The sequence below is a fragment of the Chiloscyllium punctatum genome, chromosome 13 (genome assembly GCF_047496795.1).
Source record: "Chiloscyllium punctatum isolate Juve2018m chromosome 13, sChiPun1.3, whole genome shotgun sequence".
Lineage (NCBI taxonomy): Eukaryota > Metazoa > Chordata > Chondrichthyes > Orectolobiformes > Hemiscylliidae > Chiloscyllium > Chiloscyllium punctatum.
This window is the reverse complement of record NC_092751.1, coordinates 32,244,458-32,261,769: the sequence shown is the minus strand read 5'-3', so window position 1 is coordinate 32,261,769 and position 17,312 is coordinate 32,244,458. Positions and strand designations below refer to the sequence as shown.

Genomic DNA, 17,312 nt, shown 5'->3' with positions numbered 1-17,312 from the left:
CCTACAAGGGAACCAATGACTTCCCATCCAACGTCATTAAATATCTGATGTTTTCTCATTTGAATGGTCACGGTAATCTCAGCCTTAAAATTCAGGAAAATGTAACTAGTTTTCACTGAATTAATTCCAGTTCATTTCCAGACATTGCTCAATCACTTGCAAAAAGAGATTTTTCATTATTCCTTAATGCATTGACAGACTTTGATAATTAAATTGTTGCTGATTTATAATACTATATAATCATTATTCAATCCAGTGGGTTGTGCAAATGTTGAATTACGACAAAGTACATGAATTATTGTATAGATATTGCAGTGCACAATCTCAATCATTGTAAATATCAATTTTTATTTTACCTGTTGAAACATAGTTGAATTCAATTAATTATATTTGACTTCAATGCTCACATTTATTGCGTTTGTAATCATAATACGATTTATGGATGTTTCATGCAACAAAATCAAATGAAAAAGAATTAGCATCTCATTATTCTTTCATTCAACAATGGCAATACATTTTGATTTTTTAAAGTTTTGAACATTTTTGGAAAGAAGAGATGTTGTCTTCAGTTGAATGCTTGCATTAACTCACTAATTCACAATATCCGCTACTTATTCTCTTTTGGTTCCTATGAAAAGGAATTAACTAGTTCTGCTGTTCGTAAATTCCTGGAAAATATTTGAGAATGTTGTGGTCTAAAAGGTGAAAAGGCTAAGTGATCGTAAGTCATCAGATATTTTGTTAGAAAGAGCTTAATTCAAACATTTCGAACACAAACACACACACGCGCACACATTGTTATTGTGCTGTGTTCCGAGGGAAACAACAAGTCGCTTTCTTCGGCGTTAATAAATATATGCCACTTCCAATTTATCATTAGACAGCTAATTCACTACATTTGTTTTTAAACATTGCAATTCGTCTAAATATTGTTATGACCTTTGATCAAATTAAATTTCTAATTATTGTTCATTTATGAATTGCCGGGATTTTGTTTTCCATACACCTATTCGTATTGAATGTAAGATTGACATGCTTTGACAATATCGGAGAGTGTTCATTTGAAACTTGTCTTTTCGTATCTTTCACTGATTTTACTTATTGCATAAGATTACACGGTACCTCAGTGGTAATCAATGCTGCCTCACAGCGAAAAAGACATCGGTTTGATTCCCTCCTCGGATGACTGTGTGGACTTTACACGTTCTCCACAAGTCGATGTGACTTTGCTGTGGTGTCCTCGCACAATCCAAAGATGTGCAGGTTAGGTGAGCTGTCCATGCTAAATTGCACGTTGTGAGAAGGGATATATGTATGAGTCAGCAGGAAATGAGAAGAAATATGATCGGGAAAAGTGTTTGGGTGGGTTACTCTTTAGAGGGTGATTTTTTTCAGACAAATGGCCTGTTACCACACAGAATAAGAGGGGTGTTTTCATAGCGTCGCTAGAATTAAGGTGCGCCCCGGGACCTAAGCCATGTTGGGACTTGAAACGAAGGAAACAACAGAGAGGCTACAGAATTACGTCGCATCGATTTGGTTTTCTTTAAATCATCGACGAGAAAGAAAATGTAAACGGGGAGGGCGAGTGGGGAAGTGAGGCAGTTGCAGCTCTGGTGAAAAGCCAAAGGGTCCTCTGAGAGTGTAAAATCTTTCATTGCTGTTGCTGATTGAAAGAGCCACTGACGTGCGAACTGCTCCAAAACATGATTCTGGATCTCTGGTGCCAATTCTCGCACGTTGAATAACGACAGACACCTTCCAAATGAGCTCTTTCAGAGACGACTTTGGGATACATTTGACAGACAGACAAGTTCAGGAATCCGTGGTGCATTGTGACACCAGCGCATTGGATTCTTCCCTGTCTTTGAACCGAGCCGCCTGCGCAAGGAACGCAAATGCTGAACTGCTTTTCGGAGAAGGATCAGAACGCGGAAACTAAACTCTCAAACAGAATGGGATATTATCAGAACCAGGTCAGAGAAAAACTTTACAATGCTTTGCACCGTAATTAAACGCAATTGCATTACATTTCACTACGAGAGCAGATTTGTACAAGCAAATTCGAAGGCAGGTTTGCAGATGGGAAAGCAAGCAAGAAAGCTCCGTCCTTGTCCATTTAAAAGGCTGCAGTTGAAGAACAAAGCAGTTTCTGCCCAGTTGCGGACTGGGGACCTTTCGCGTGTTAGGCGAACGTGATGACCACTACACGACAGAAACAAGCCGAGTCCGCCGTACTGCGGATCAGTGGCATCCAGCACAGAAAGTTGAAGCCATTCTTCGTTTCAACTTTCTGTTTCCAAAAGATCGTTGTTGTCCAGCGTAATTGACATCTTGAAAACGTAAAAAAAGACACGTGAAATTGATGACAAAATATTGACAAGGATGTCGTCAATGTTTGGACCGTAGGGCGAGGTGGAATAAGCTGGGACGACTTTCCCTGCAGCGTAACGGCTGCGACATGATCTTATGGAAGGGTTGGAAACTGAGTATTTACGTGTTTTACCCAAGTTGGGGTGAGTTGAAAACTCGAAACATAGGTTTAAGGTGAGTGGGCTGAAATTGACAAAAAACCTGAGGCACATTTCCCACACAGAAGGTTGTGCGTGTATGGAATGAGCTCCCCGAGGAAGTGGAGGAGGCTCAGAAAATTGCAAAGGTAATCGGCTGAGTTTCTGGATAGGATGTGTTTAGAGGGTTTGACTTGTTTAAATTTGGCTATGTGGTGAGCATGGACGAGATACACCGAAGTATCTGTTTCCACGCGGTGTACCCCAATAACATTGTGTTGCTTACACCGGCTTTGAAGGATTACTGTTTAGCGGAGCTTGCCATCGCAGTCTGTGGCAAAATCATTTAGTCTGTTCGACTGCTCACGGGAAAGGTAATATTGTGAAACACTGCAGAAACTAACGACATCCTTACTTTTGCTCCGACTGACCATACTCCGTGAAATTTTCCCAGATTCTCAGTGAAGGATTTTTGCAGCTGGAAGTTACCTCAGAAACCCTGTTAATTCGTAATGTATTGAGCGAATCGCAAAACAGAAAGCATTTAACACGGAACACAAACAAAACTGGAAAACCAAATGCATTTTCAGACACAGCGAGCATGAATGCTAAATGTGAGACAGTCCGGGGGCATGAGCCATAAAGTAATCACTCAAGTAACAAAAGGGCAATTCCAAACTACTCTTTCAAACATACTGGAGCCTGAGTGCACCACCACTTCCCAGACAATGCTGCAAAGAGAGAAAGAAAGAACATAATAAGAACGGGCCATAAAAAGTGAATTTCACCAATCACAGTCTCGATTAGATTACCTTTCCCTTCCGATGTCTCCAGGACAGAAATGAAGGAAATGGGAGAAATTCAATCACATATCACATCGACATTCGTTGGAACGATTTTCCCATTGGCCAGAAAACCAAATAACGACGAGTCGCGTCACCCCAGGACTTTGTTTCACAACAGCGATGAAATACCAGTATCCATTCGGTTCCAGTAAAAGCTCAACTTGCCTGGAACAGCACAGCTGCTTGCGATTTTCTGCGCTGGAGACGAACACGATCATGACAAAGCGAGACACTTTGAAATACGCTGCACTATCCCACACCACAGTTAATTCCCAGAGAAGCAAACCCATTTTTCCTTTGTTTTTGACGTCAATACAGTGGGGACCGAAACAGCATTTTAACAAGCTGCAGTGTTGGAGTTGATCAGCAGCAACGGCAGTGGTGGGATTTGAACCCACGCCCCTTTCGAGACTGGAACTACGATCCAGCGCCATAGACCGCCCGGCCACACCACCAGCCGGCCGCATGCCCCAATTTCTTGCATTTCCAATTGTGCTCTCCTGCATAACAACAGATGCCAAGTCACATGAAAAGTGTTCCATGATTCCTCTCGGACTCGCACAGCTGATGAGATGTGCCCGTCTCCAATATCAATTTCGCAACAGATAATGATAGCCCATCAATCCAGACAAAAATCAATGGTAAGCTGAGTCTATCTTCTCAGACTCTTTTCAGCTCCAAATGTATCTGTGAGAATATATGATCGGTTATGACTTGGTCTAATAAGCATGAGCTGCTTGACATTACTGCAATTTAGATTCTTGCTTTGCTAAATGATTCACCCATTGCTCGAAACAGGACAACTTTCACCTTTACACGGAACATGAAACACACTGGACTACAGGGAAAATGCACAAAGCTGAGCAGGCCGTGTCCCAAATCATACCGTGCAGCATAGTTTTAGACACTGTGTCTGTTTTGCAGAATAAGGCTCCCAAAGAAAGTTCTACCCTAAAACCGGAGGTCGCATTCCAATCGAGAACGACAGATTGCATCGTGAGGAAGGTCTGACCTCGGGGCCGGTTCGAGATGCCACTTTCCTCGCCTTTTACCTTCACCGTGCAATTTGCTGCAGAGATGTTCACACCTGGACATGACCCTCATGGATACCAACTGAGTTTGAAAACTGTGTGGGAATCGATGAGAAGCCACTCCATAAAGTTTAACAATTTCCATGGTGCTTTTTAGAAATGCAGTTTCTTTGCACCTCAATCTAAAAGGCAGTTTCTGAACATAGTAAAAGAAGTCAAAAGGTAATTACCTCACCCCACCCCCACTCCGGAAGAGGTGCGAACTACCCTTGATTGCTTTTTGTTCACGATGTGAAAACCAAATGGATGCGATGTCATTCTGTAGTCTCTCTGTCGATTCCTCCGTTTCAGTTCCAACGTGGCTTAGATCTCGGAGCGCACCTTAATACTAGCGACGCTATGAAAGCACAGGTCCAGAGATTCCTCTGGGAGTGTAATTTCTTTCATTGCTGTTGCTGATTGAATGAGCCACTAACGTCCGAACTGCTCCAAAACATGATTCAGGATCTCTGGTGCCAATTCTCGCACGTTGAATAACGACAGACACCTTCCAAATGAGGTCTTTCAGAGACGACTTTGGAATACATTTGACAGACAGATTAGCTCAGGAATCCGTGGTGCATTGTGACACCAGCGCATCGGCTTCTTCCCTGTCTTTGAACCGGGCCGCCTGCGCAAGGAATGCAAATGCGGTAATGCTTTTCGTGGAAGGATCAGAAGGGGGTAACTACACTCTCGAACAGAATGGCATATGATCAGAACCAGGTTGGAGAAAAACTTTACAATGCTTTGCACTGTTAGTAAATGGAACTGCATTGCATTTCACGACGAGAGCAGATTTGTTTAAGCAAACTCGAAGGCAGGTTTGCAGATGGAAAAGCAAGCAAGTCAGCTCCGTTCTTGTCCATGCAAAAGTCTGCAGTTAAAGAACAAAGCAGTTACTGCCCAGTTCCGAACTGGGGACCTTTCGCGTGTTAGGCGAACGTGATGACAACTACACTACAGAAACAGGCCTCTGCCGTCCCTGCTGGGGCTCAGTGGCATCCAGCACTGAAACCTGAAGCAATTCTACCTTTCACCTTTCTGTTTCCATGAGCTCGTAGTTGATTGGGGACTTGTTTAAATTTGGCTATGTGCTGAGCATGGACGTGATACACCGAAGTATCTGTTTCCACGCGGTGTACCCCAATAACGTTGTGTTGCTCACACCTGCTTTAAAGAATTACGTTTTTGCGGAGCTTACCGTCGCAGTCTGTGGCAAAATCATTTCGTCTGTTCGACTGCTCACGGGAAAGGTAGTATTGTGAAACACTGCAGAAACGAACGACATCCTTACTTTTGCTCCGACTGACCATACTCCGTGAAAGTTTCCCAGATTCTCAGTTGAGGATTTTTGCAGCTGGAAGTTACCTCGGAAACCCTGTTAATTCGTAATGTATTGAGCGAATCGCCAAACAGAAAGCATTTAACACGGAACACAAACAAAACTGGAAAACCAAATGCATTTTCAGACACAGCGAGCATGAATGCTAAATGTGAGACAGTCCGGGGGCATGAGCCATAAAGTAATCACTCAACTAACAACAGGGCAATTCCAAACTACGCTTTCAAACATACTGGAGCCTGAGTGCACCACCACTTCCCAGACAATGCTGCAAAGCGACAACAAAAGAACATAATAAGAATGGGCCATAAAAAGTGAATTTCACCAATCGCAGTCTCGATTAGATTACCTTTCCCTTCCGATGTCTCCAGGACGGAAATGAAGAAAGTGGGAGAAATTCAATAACATGTGACATCGAAATAGATTGGAACGATTTTTTCATTGGCCAGAAAACCGAATGTCGGCGAGTCGAGTCACCGTAGGACTCTGTTTCGCAACAGCGATGAAATAACAGTCTCCATTCGGTTCCAGTAAAAGCTCAACTTGCCTGGAACAGAAAGCAACAGCAGAGATGCTTGCGATTTTCCGCGCGGGAGGCGAACACGATCACGACAGCACAGGCACTTTGGAAAATTCGCAATTTTCCCGCACCCGCAGTCAATTCCCCAGGAAGCAAATCCATTTTTCTTCTGTTTTAAACAGAAATGCAGCAGGGATCGAAACAGCATTTTAACAAGCTGTGCCGATGGAGCTGTTCAGAGGAAACGGCAGCGGTGGGACTCGAACCCACGACTCTGTCGAGACTGGAGCCTAAATCCAGCGCTTTAGACCGCCCGGCCACACTACCAAAACGCCAGCTCGACATTTTCTTGCACTTCCAAGTGTGCTACTGCATAACAACAGATGCAAACTCACGTGAAAAGGGTTCAATGATCCCTCTCCGACTCGCACAGCTGCTCGGATGTGCCCGTCTACAATATCAATTTCTCAGCAGATAATGACAGCCCATCAATCCAGACAAAACTCACTGGTAAGCTGAGTCTATCTTCTCAGACTGGATTCAGCTACAAATGTATCCGTGAGTACGTGAGAATATATGATCGGTTATGATTGGGTCAAATTACCATCAGCTGCTTGACATGACAGCAATTTGGATTCTTGCTTTGCGAAATGATTTCACCCATTGCTCGAAACAGGACAACTTTCACGTTTACACGGAACATGAAACACACCGGACTACAGGGAAAATGCACAAAGCTGAGCAGGCCGTGTCCCAAATCATACCGAGCAGCATAGTTTCAGTCACTGTGTCTGTTTTGCAGAATAAGGTTCCCAAAGAAAGTTCCACCCTAAAACCGGAGGTCGCATTCCAATCCGAGAACGACAGATTGCATCGTGAGGAAGGTCTGACCTCGGGGCCGGTTCGAGATGCCACTTTCCTTGCCTTTTACCTTCACCGTGCAATTTGCTGCAGAGATGTTCACACCTGGACATGAGCCTCATGGATACCAACTGAGTTGGAAACCTCTGTGAGAATCGATGAGAAGCGACTCAATAAAGTTTAACAAATTCCATGGTGCTTTTTAGAAATGCAGTTTCTTTTCACCTCAATCTAAAAGGCAGATTCTGAACATAGGAACAGAAGTAAAAAGGTAATTACCTCACCCCACCCCCACTCCGGAAGAGGTGCTAACTGCCCTTGATTGCTTTTTGTTCACGATGTGAAGAGCTCACACGCCTGAGTCACCTTCACGTCTCTGGTTGCTGAGTGAATCACAAAGAAGGAGTTTCACCAGAGCTGCAACTGCCACACTTCCCCAGTCGCCCTCCCGTTTACATTTTCCTGCTCGTCAGTGAAAACCAAAGAAAACCAAACGGATGCGATGTCATTCTGTAGTCTCTCTGTCGATTCCTCCGTTTCAGTTCCAACGTGGCTTAGATCTCGGGGCGCACCTTAATACTAGCGACGCTATGAAAGCACAGGTCCAGAGGTTCCTCTGAGAGTGTAATTTCTTTCATTGCTGTTGCTGATTGAATGAGCCACTAACGGGCGAACTGCTCCAAAACATGATTCAGGATCTCTGGTGCCAATTCTCGCACGTTGAATAACGACAGACACCTTCCAAATGAGGTCTTTCAGAGACGACTTTGGGATACATTTGACAGACAGATTAGCTCAGGAATCCGTGGTGCATTGTGACACCAGCGATTCGGCTTCTTCCCTGTCTTTGAACCGGGCCGCCTGCGCAAGGAATGCAAATGCGGTAATGCTTTTCGTGGAAGGATCAGAAGGGGGTAACTACACTCTCAAACAAAATGGCATATGATCAGAACCATGTTGGAGAAAAACTTTACAATGCCTTGCACTGTTAGTAAATGGAACTGCATTGCATTTCACTACGAGAGCAGATTTCTTGAAGCAAACTGGAAGGCAGGTTTGCAGATGGGAAAGCAAGCAAGTAAGCTCCGTTCTTGTCCATGCAAAAGTCCGCAGTTAAGGAACAAAGCAGTTTCTGCCCAGTTTCGAACTGGGGACCTTTCGCGAGTTAGGCGAACGCGATGACCACTACACTACAGAAACAATCCACTGCCGCCGTTGCTCGGGCTCAGTGGCATCCAGCACTGAATGTTGAAGCCATTCTTCCTTTCACATTTCGTCTGTTCGACTGCTCACGGGAAAGGTAGTATTGTGAAACACTGCAGAAACGAACGACATCCTTACTTTTGCTCCGACTGACCATACTCCGTGAAAGTTTCCCAGATTCTCAGTTGAGGATTTCTGCAGCTGGAAGTTACCTCGGAAACCCTGTTAATTCGTAATGTATTGAGCGAATCGCAAAACAGAAAGCATTTAACACGGAACACAAACAAAACTGGAAAACCAAATGCATTTTCAGGCACAGCGAGCATGAATGCTAAATGTGAGACAGTCCGGGGGCATGAGCCATAAAGTAATCACTCAACTAACAACAGGGCAATTCCAAACTACGCTTTCAAACATACTGGAGCCTGAGTGCACCACCACTTCCCAGACAATGCTGCAAAGTGACAAAGAAAGAACATAATAAGAATGGGCCATAAAAAGTGAATTTCACCAATCGCAGTCTCGATTAGATTACCTTTCCCTTCCGATGTCTCCAGGACGGAAATGAAGAAAGTGGGAGAAATTCAATAACGTATGACATTGGAATAGATTGGAACGATTTTCTCATTGGCCAGAAAACCGAATGTCGGCGAGTCGAGACACCGTAGGACTCTGTTTCGCAACAGCGATGAAATAACAGTCTCCATTCGGTTCCAGTAAAAGCTGAACTTGGCTGGAACAGAAAGCAACAGCAGAAATGCTAGCGATTTTCCGCGCGCAGACACTTGGGAAAATTCGCCACTTTCACACACCGGGAAGCAAATCCATTTTTCATCTGTTTTAAGCAGAAATGCAGCAGGGATCGAAACAGCATTTCAACAAGCTGTGCTGATGGAGCTGTTCAGAGGAAATGGTAGCGGTGGGATTCGAACCCACGCCTCTATCGAGACTGAAGCCTTAATCCAGCGGCTTAGTCCGCTCGGCCACACAACCAACACGCCCAGCTTGTCTTTTTCTTGCAATTCCAATTGTGCTCCTGCGTAACAACAGATGCAAACTCACGTGAAAAGGGTTCTATGATCCCTCTCCGACTCGAACAGCTGCTCGGATGTGCCCGTCTGCAATATCAATTTCTCAGCAGATAATGAAAGCCCATCAATCCAGACAAAAATCACTGGTAAGCTGAGTCTATCTTCTCAGACTGGATTCAGCTACAAATGTATCTGTGAGTGCGTGAGAATATATGATCGGTTATGATTGGGTCAAATTACCATCAGCTGCTTGACATGACAGCAATTTGGATTCTTGCTTTGCGAAATGATTTCACCCATTGCTCGAAACAGGACAACTTTCACGTTTACACGGAACATGAAACACACCGGACTACAGGGAAAATGCACAAAGCTGAGCAGGCCGTGTCCCAAATCATACCGAGCAGCATAGTTTCAGTCACTGTGTCTGTTTTGCAGAATAAGGTTCCCAAAGAAAGTTCCACCCTAAAACCGGAGGTCGCATTCCAATCCGAGAACGACAGATTGCATCGTGAGGAAGGTCTGACCTCGGGGCCGGTTCGAGATGCCACTTTCCTTGCCTTTTACCTTCACCGTGCAATTTGCTGCAGAGATGTTCACACCTGGACATGAGCCTCATGGATACCAACTGAGTTGGAAACCTCTGTGAGAATCGATGAGAAGCGACTCAATAAAGTTTAACAAATTCCATGGTGCTTTTTAGAAATGCAGTTTCTTTTCACCTCAATCTAAAAGGCAGTTTCTGAACATAGGAACAGAACTCAAAAGGTAATTACCTCACCCCACCCCCACTCCGAAAGAGGTGCTAACTGCCCTTGATTGCTGTTTGTTCACGATGTGAAGAGCTCACACGCCTGAGTCACCTTCACGTCTCTGGTTGCTGAGTGAATCACAAAGAAGGAGTTTCACCAGAGCTGCAACTGCCACACTTCCCCAGTCGCCCTCCCGTTTACATTTTCCTGCTCGTCAGTGAAAACCAAAGAAAACCAAACGGATGCGATGTCATTCTGTAGTCTCTCTGTCGATTCCTCCGTTTCAGTTCCAACGTGGCTTAGATCTCGGGGCGCACCTTAATACTAGCGACGCTATGAAAGCACAGGTCCAGAGGTTCCTCTGAGAGTGTAATTTCTTTCATTGCTGTTGCTGATTGAATGAGCCACTAACGGGCGAACTGCTCCAAAACATGATTCAGGATCTCTGGTGCCAATTCTCGCACGTTGAATAACGACAGACACCTTCCAAATGAGGTCTTTCAGAGACGACTTTGGGATACATTTGACAGACAGATTAGCTCAGGAATCCGTGGTGCATTGTGACACCAGCGATTCGGCTTCTTCCCTGTCTTTGAACCGGGCCGCCTGCGCAAGGAATGCAAATGCGGTAATGCTTTTCGTGGAAGGATCAGAAGGGGGTAACTACACTCTCAAACAAAATGGCATATGATCAGAACCATGTTGGAGAAAAACTTTACAATGCCTTGCACTGTTAGTAAATGGAACTGCATTGCATTTCACTACGAGAGCAGATTTCTTGAAGCAAACTGGAAGGCAGGTTTGCAGATGGGAAAGCAAGCAAGTAAGCTCCGTTCTTGTCCATGCAAAAGTCCGCAGTTAAAGAACAAAGCAGTTTCTGCCCAGTTTCGAACTGGGGACCTTTCGCGTGTTAGGCGAACGTGATGACCACTACACTACAGAAACAGTCCTCTGCCGCCTCTGCTGGGGTTCAGTGGCATCCAGCACTGAATGTTGAAGCCATTCTTCCTTTCACATTTCGTCTGTTCGACTGCTCACGGGAAAGGTAGTATTGTGAAACACTGCAGAAACGAACGACATCCTTACTTTTGCTCCGACTGACCATACTCCGTGAAAGTTTCCCCAATTCTCAGTTGAGGATTTCTGCAGCTGGAAGTTACCTCGGAAACACTGTTAATTCGTAATGTATTGAGCGAATCGCAAAACAGAAAGCATTTAACACGGAACACAAACAAAACTGGAAAACCAAATGCATTTTCAGACACAGCGAGCATGAATGCTAAATGTGAGACAGTCCGGGAGCATGAGCCATAAAGTAATCACTCAACTACCAACAGGACAATTCCAAACTACGCTTTCAAACAAACTGGAGCCTGAGTGCACCACCACTTCCCAGACAATGCTGCAAAGTGACAAAGAAAGAACATAATAAGAATGGGCCATAAAAAGTGAATTTCACCAATCGCAGTCTCGATTAGATTACCTTTCCCTTCCGATGTCTCCAGGACGGAAATGAAGAAAGTGGGAGAAATTCAATAACGTATGACATTGGAATAGATTGGAACGATTTTCTCATTGGCCAGAAAACCGAATGTCGGCGTGTCGAGTCACCGTAGGACTCTGTTTCGCAACAGCGATGAAATAACAGTCTCCATTCGGTTCCAGTAAAAGCTGAACTTGGCTGGAACAGAAAGCAACAGCAGAGATGCTAGCGATTTTCCGCGCGCAGACACTTTGGAAAATTCGCCACTTTCACACACCGGGAAGCAAATCCATTTTAAACAGAAATGCAGCAGGGATCGAAACAGCGTTTCAACAAGCTGTGCTGATGGAGCTGTTCAGAGAAAACGGCAGCGGTGGGATTCCGACCCACGCCTCTGTCGAGACTGGAGCCTTAATCCAGCGCCTTAGACCGCTCGGCCACACTACCAACACGCCCAAGTTGTCATTTTCTTGCAATTCCAATTGTGCTCCTGCATAACAACAGATGCAAACTCACGTGAAAAGGGTTCTATGATCCCTCTCCGACTCGAACAGCTGCTCGGATGTGCCCGTCTGCAATATCAATTTCTCAGCAGATAATGAAAGCCCATCAATCCAGACAAAAATCACTGGTAAGCTGAGTCGATCTTCTCAGACTGGATTCAGCTACAAATGTATCTGTGAGTGCGTGAGAATATATGATCGGTTATGATTGGGTCAAATTACCATCAGCTGCTTGACATTCCTGCAATTCGTATTCTTGCTTTGCTAAATGATTTCACGCATTGCTCGAAACAGGACAACTTTCACGTTTACACGGAACATGAAACACACCGGACTACAGGGAAAATGCACAAAGCTGAGCAGGCCGTGTCCCAAATCATACCGAGCAGCATAGTTTCAGTCACTGTGTCTGTTTTGCAGAATAAGTTTCCCAAAGGAAGTTCCACCCTAAAACCGGAGGTCGCATTCCAATCCGAGAACGACAGATTGCATCGTGAGGGAGGTCTGACCTCGGGGCCGGTTCGAGATGCCACTTTCCTTGCCTTTTACCTTCACCGTGCAATTTGCTGCAGAGATGTTCACACCTGGACATGAGCCTCATGGATACCAACTGAGTTGGAAACCTGTGTGAGAATCGATGAGAAGCGACTCAATAAAGTTTAACAAATTCCATGGTGCTTTTTAGAAATGCAGTTTCTTTTCACCTCAATCTAAAAGGCAGTTTCTGAACATAGGAACAGAAGTCAAAAGGTAATTACCTCACCCCACCCCCACTCCGGAAGAGCTCACACGCCTGAGTCACCTTCACGTCTCTGGTTGCTGAGTGAATCACAAAGAAGGAGTTTCACCAGAGCTGCAACTGCCACACTTCCCCAGTCGCCCTCCCGTTTACATTTTCCTGCTCGTCAGTGAAAACCAAAGAAAACCAAACGGATGCGATGTCATTCTGTAGTCTCTCTGTCGATTCCTCCGTTTCAGTTCCAACGTGGCTTAGATCTCGGGGCGCACCTTAATACTAGCGACGCTATGAAAGCACAGGTCCAGAGGTTCCTCTGAGAGTGTAATTTCTTTCATTGCTGTTGCTGATTGAATGAGCCACTAACGTGCGAACTGCTCCAAAACATGATTCAGGATCTCTGGTGCCAATTCTCGCACGTTGAATAACGACAGACACCTTCCAAATGAGGTCTTTCAGAGACGACTTTGGGATACATTTGACAGAGAGATTAGCTCAGGAATCCGTGGTGCATTGTGACACCAGCGATTCGGCTTCTTCCCTGTCTTTGAACCGGGCCGCCTGCGCAAGGAATGCAAATGCGGTAATGCTTTTCGTGGAAGGATCAGAAGGGGGTAACTACACTCTCAAACAAAATGGCATATGATCAGAGCCAGGTTGGAGAAAAACTTTACAATGCCTTGCACTGTTAGTAAATGGAACTGCATTGCATTTCACGACGAGAGCAGATTTCTTGATGCAAACTCGAAGGCAGGTTTGCAGATGGGAAAGCAAGCAAGTAAGCTCCGTTCTTGTCCATGCAAAAGTCCGCAGTTAAGGAACAAAGCAGTTTCTGCCCAGTTTCGAACTGGGGACCTTTCGCGAGTTAGGCGAACGCGATGACCACTACACTACAGAAACAATCCACTGCCGCCGTTGCTCGGGCTCAGTGGCATCCAGCACTGAATGTTGAAGCCATTCTTCCTTTCACATTTCGTCTGTTCGACTGCTCACGGGAAAGGTAGTATTGTGAAACACTGCAGAAACGAACGACATCCTTACTTTTGCTCCGACTGACCATACTCCGTGAAAGTTTCCCAGATTCTCAGTTGAGGATTTCTGCAGCTGGAAGTTACCTCGGAAACCCTGTTAATTCGTAATGTATTGAGCGAATCGCAAAACAGAAAGCATTTAACACGGAACACAAACAAAACTGGAAAACCAAATGCATTTTCAGGCACAGCGAGCATGAATGCTAAATGTGAGACAGTCCGGGGGCATGAGCCATAAAGTAATCACTCAACTAACAACAGGGCAATTCCAAACTACGCTTTCAAACATACTGGAGCCTGAGTGCACCACCACTTCCCAGACAATGCTGCAAAGTGACAAAGAAAGAACATAATAAGAATGGGCCATAAAAAGTGAATTTCACCAATCGCAGTCTCGATTAGATTACCTTTCCCTTCCGATGTCTCCAGGACGGAAATGAAGAAAGTGGGAGAAATTCAATAACGTATGACATTGGAATAGATTGGAACGATTTTCTCATTGGCCAGAAAACCGAATGTCGGCGAGTCGAGACACCGTAGGACTCTGTTTCGCAACAGCGATGAAATAACAGTCTCCATTCGGTTCCAGTAAAAGCTGAACTTGGCTGGAACAGAAAGCAACAGCAGAAATGCTAGCGATTTTCCGCGCGCAGACACTTGGGAAAATTCGCCACTTTCACACACCGGGAAGCAAATCCATTTTTCATCTGTTTTAAGCAGAAATGCAGCAGGGATCGAAACAGCATTTCAACAAGCTGTGCTGATGGAGCTGTTCAGAGGAAATGGTAGCGGTGGGATTCGAACCCACGCCTCTATCGAGACTGAAGCCTTAATCCAGCGGCTTAGTCCGCTCGGCCACACAACCAACACGCCCAGCTTGTCTTTTTCTTGCAATTCCAATTGTGCTCCTGCGTAACAACAGATGCAAACTCACGTGAAAAGGGTTCTATGATCCCTCTCCGACTCGAACAGCTGCTCGGATGTGCCCGTCTGCAATATCAATTTCTCAGCAGATAATGAAAGCCCATCAATCCAGACAAAAATCACTGGTAAGCTGAGTCTATCTTCTCAGACTGGATTCAGCTACAAATGTATCTGTGAGTGCGTGAGAATATATGATCGGTTATGATTGGGTCAAATTACCATCAGCTGCTTGACATGACAGCAATTTGGATTCTTGCTTTGCGAAATGATTTCACCCATTGCTCGAAACAGGACAACTTTCACGTTTACACGGAACATGAAACACACCGGACTACAGGGAAAATGCACAAAGCTGAGCAGGCCGTGTCCCAAATCATACCGAGCAGCATAGTTTCAGTCACTGTGTCTGTTTTGCAGAATAAGGTTCCCAAAGAAAGTTCCACCCTAAAACCGGAGGTCGCATTCCAATCCGAGAACGACAGATTGCATCGTGAGGAAGGTCTGACCTCGGGGCCGGTTCGAGATGCCACTTTCCTTGCCTTTTACCTTCACCGTGCAATTTGCTGCAGAGATGTTCACACCTGGACATGAGCCTCATGGATACCAACTGAGTTGGAAACCTCTGTGAGAATCGATGAGAAGCGACTCAATAAAGTTTAACAAATTCCATGGTGCTTTTTAGAAATGCAGTTTCTTTTCACCTCAATCTAAAAGGCAGTTTCTGAACATAGGAACAGAACTCAAAAGGTAATTACCTCACCCCACCCCCACTCCGAAAGAGGTGCTAACTGCCCTTGATTGCTGTTTGTTCACGATGTGAAGAGCTCACACGCCTGAGTCACCTTCACGTCTCTGGTTGCTGAGTGAATCACAAAGAAGGAGTTTCACCAGAGCTGCAACTGCCACACTTCCCCAGTCGCCCTCCCGTTTACATTTTCCTGCTCGTCAGTGAAAACCAAAGAAAACCAAACGGATGCGATGTCATTCTGTAGTCTCTCTGTCGATTCCTCCGTTTCAGTTCCAACGTGGCTTAGATCTCGGGGCGCACCTTAATACTAGCGACGCTATGAAAGCACAGGTCCAGAGGTTCCTCTGAGAGTGTAATTTCTTTCATTGCTGTTGCTGATTGAATGAGCCACTAACGGGCGAACTGCTCCAAAACATGATTCAGGATCTCTGGTGCCAATTCTCGCACGTTGAATAACGACAGACACCTTCCAAATGAGGTCTTTCAGAGACGACTTTGGGATACATTTGACAGACAGATTAGCTCAGGAATCCGTGGTGCATTGTGACACCAGCGATTCGGCTTCTTCCCTGTCTTTGAACCGGGCCGCCTGCGCAAGGAATGCAAATGCGGTAATGCTTTTCGTGGAAGGATCAGAAGGGGGTAACTACACTCTCAAACAAAATGGCATATGATCAGAACCATGTTGGAGAAAAACTTTACAATGCCTTGCACTGTTAGTAAATGGAACTGCATTGCATTTCACTACGAGAGCAGATTTCTTGAAGCAAACTGGAAGGCAGGTTTGCAGATGGGAAAGCAAGCAAGTAAGCTCCGTTCTTGTCCATGCAAAAGTCCGCAGTTAAAGAACAAAGCAGTTTCTGCCCAGTTTCGAACTGGGGACCTTTCGCGTGTTAGGCGAACGTGATGACCACTACACTACAGAAACAGTCCTCTGCCGCCTCTGCTGGGGTTCAGTGGCATCCAGCACTGAATGTTGAAGCCATTCTTCCTTTCACATTTCGTCTGTTCGACTGCTCACGGGAAAGGTAGTATTGTGAAACACTGCAGAAACGAACGACATCCTTACTTTTGCTCCGACTGACCATACTCCGTGAAAGTTTCCCCAATTCTCAGTTGAGGATTTCTGCAGCTGGAAGTTACCTCGGAAACACTGTTAATTCGTAATGTATTGAGCGAATCGCAAAACAGAAAGCATTTAACACGGAACACAAACAAAACTGGAAAACCAAATGCATTTTCAGACACAGCGAGCATGAATGCTAAATGTGAGACAGTCCGGGAGCATGAGCCATAAAGTAATCACTCAACTACCAACAGGACAATTCCAAACTACGCTTTCAAACAAACTGGAGCCTGAGTGCACCACCACTTCCCAGACAATGCTGCAAAGTGACAAAGAAAGAACATAATAAGAATGGGCCATAAAAAGTGAATTTCACCAATCGCAGTCTCGATTAGATTACCTTTCCCTTCCGATGTCTCCAGGACGGAAATGAAGAAAGTGGGAGAAATTCAATAACGTATGACATTGGAATAGATTGGAACGATTTTCTCATTGGCCAGAAAACCGAATGTCGGCGTGTCGAGTCACCGTAGGACTCTGTTTCGCAACAGCGATGAAATAACAGTCTCCATTCGGTTCCAGTAAAAGCTGAACTTGGCTGGAACAGAAAGCAACAGCAGAGATGCTAGCGATTTTCCGCGCGCAGACACTTTGGAAAATTCGCCACTTTCACACACCGGGAAG

At 45.1% G+C, this 17,312-nt stretch overlaps 2 non-coding genes across 2 annotated transcripts; both read right to left on the bottom strand.

Moving 5' to 3' along the window:
* Positions 1-11,009: 11,009 nt before the first annotated feature.
* On the bottom strand, positions 11,010-11,082 carry trnav-aac (transfer RNA valine (anticodon AAC)). The gene has a single exon. It is a non-coding gene; the product is annotated as a tRNA-Val (tRNA).
* A 5,335-nt stretch (positions 11,083-16,417) lies between these two features.
* trnav-aac (transfer RNA valine (anticodon AAC)) lies at positions 16,418-16,490 on the bottom strand. Its single transcript has one exon. It is a non-coding gene; the product is annotated as a tRNA-Val (tRNA).
* Positions 16,491-17,312: the final 822 nt, after the last annotated feature.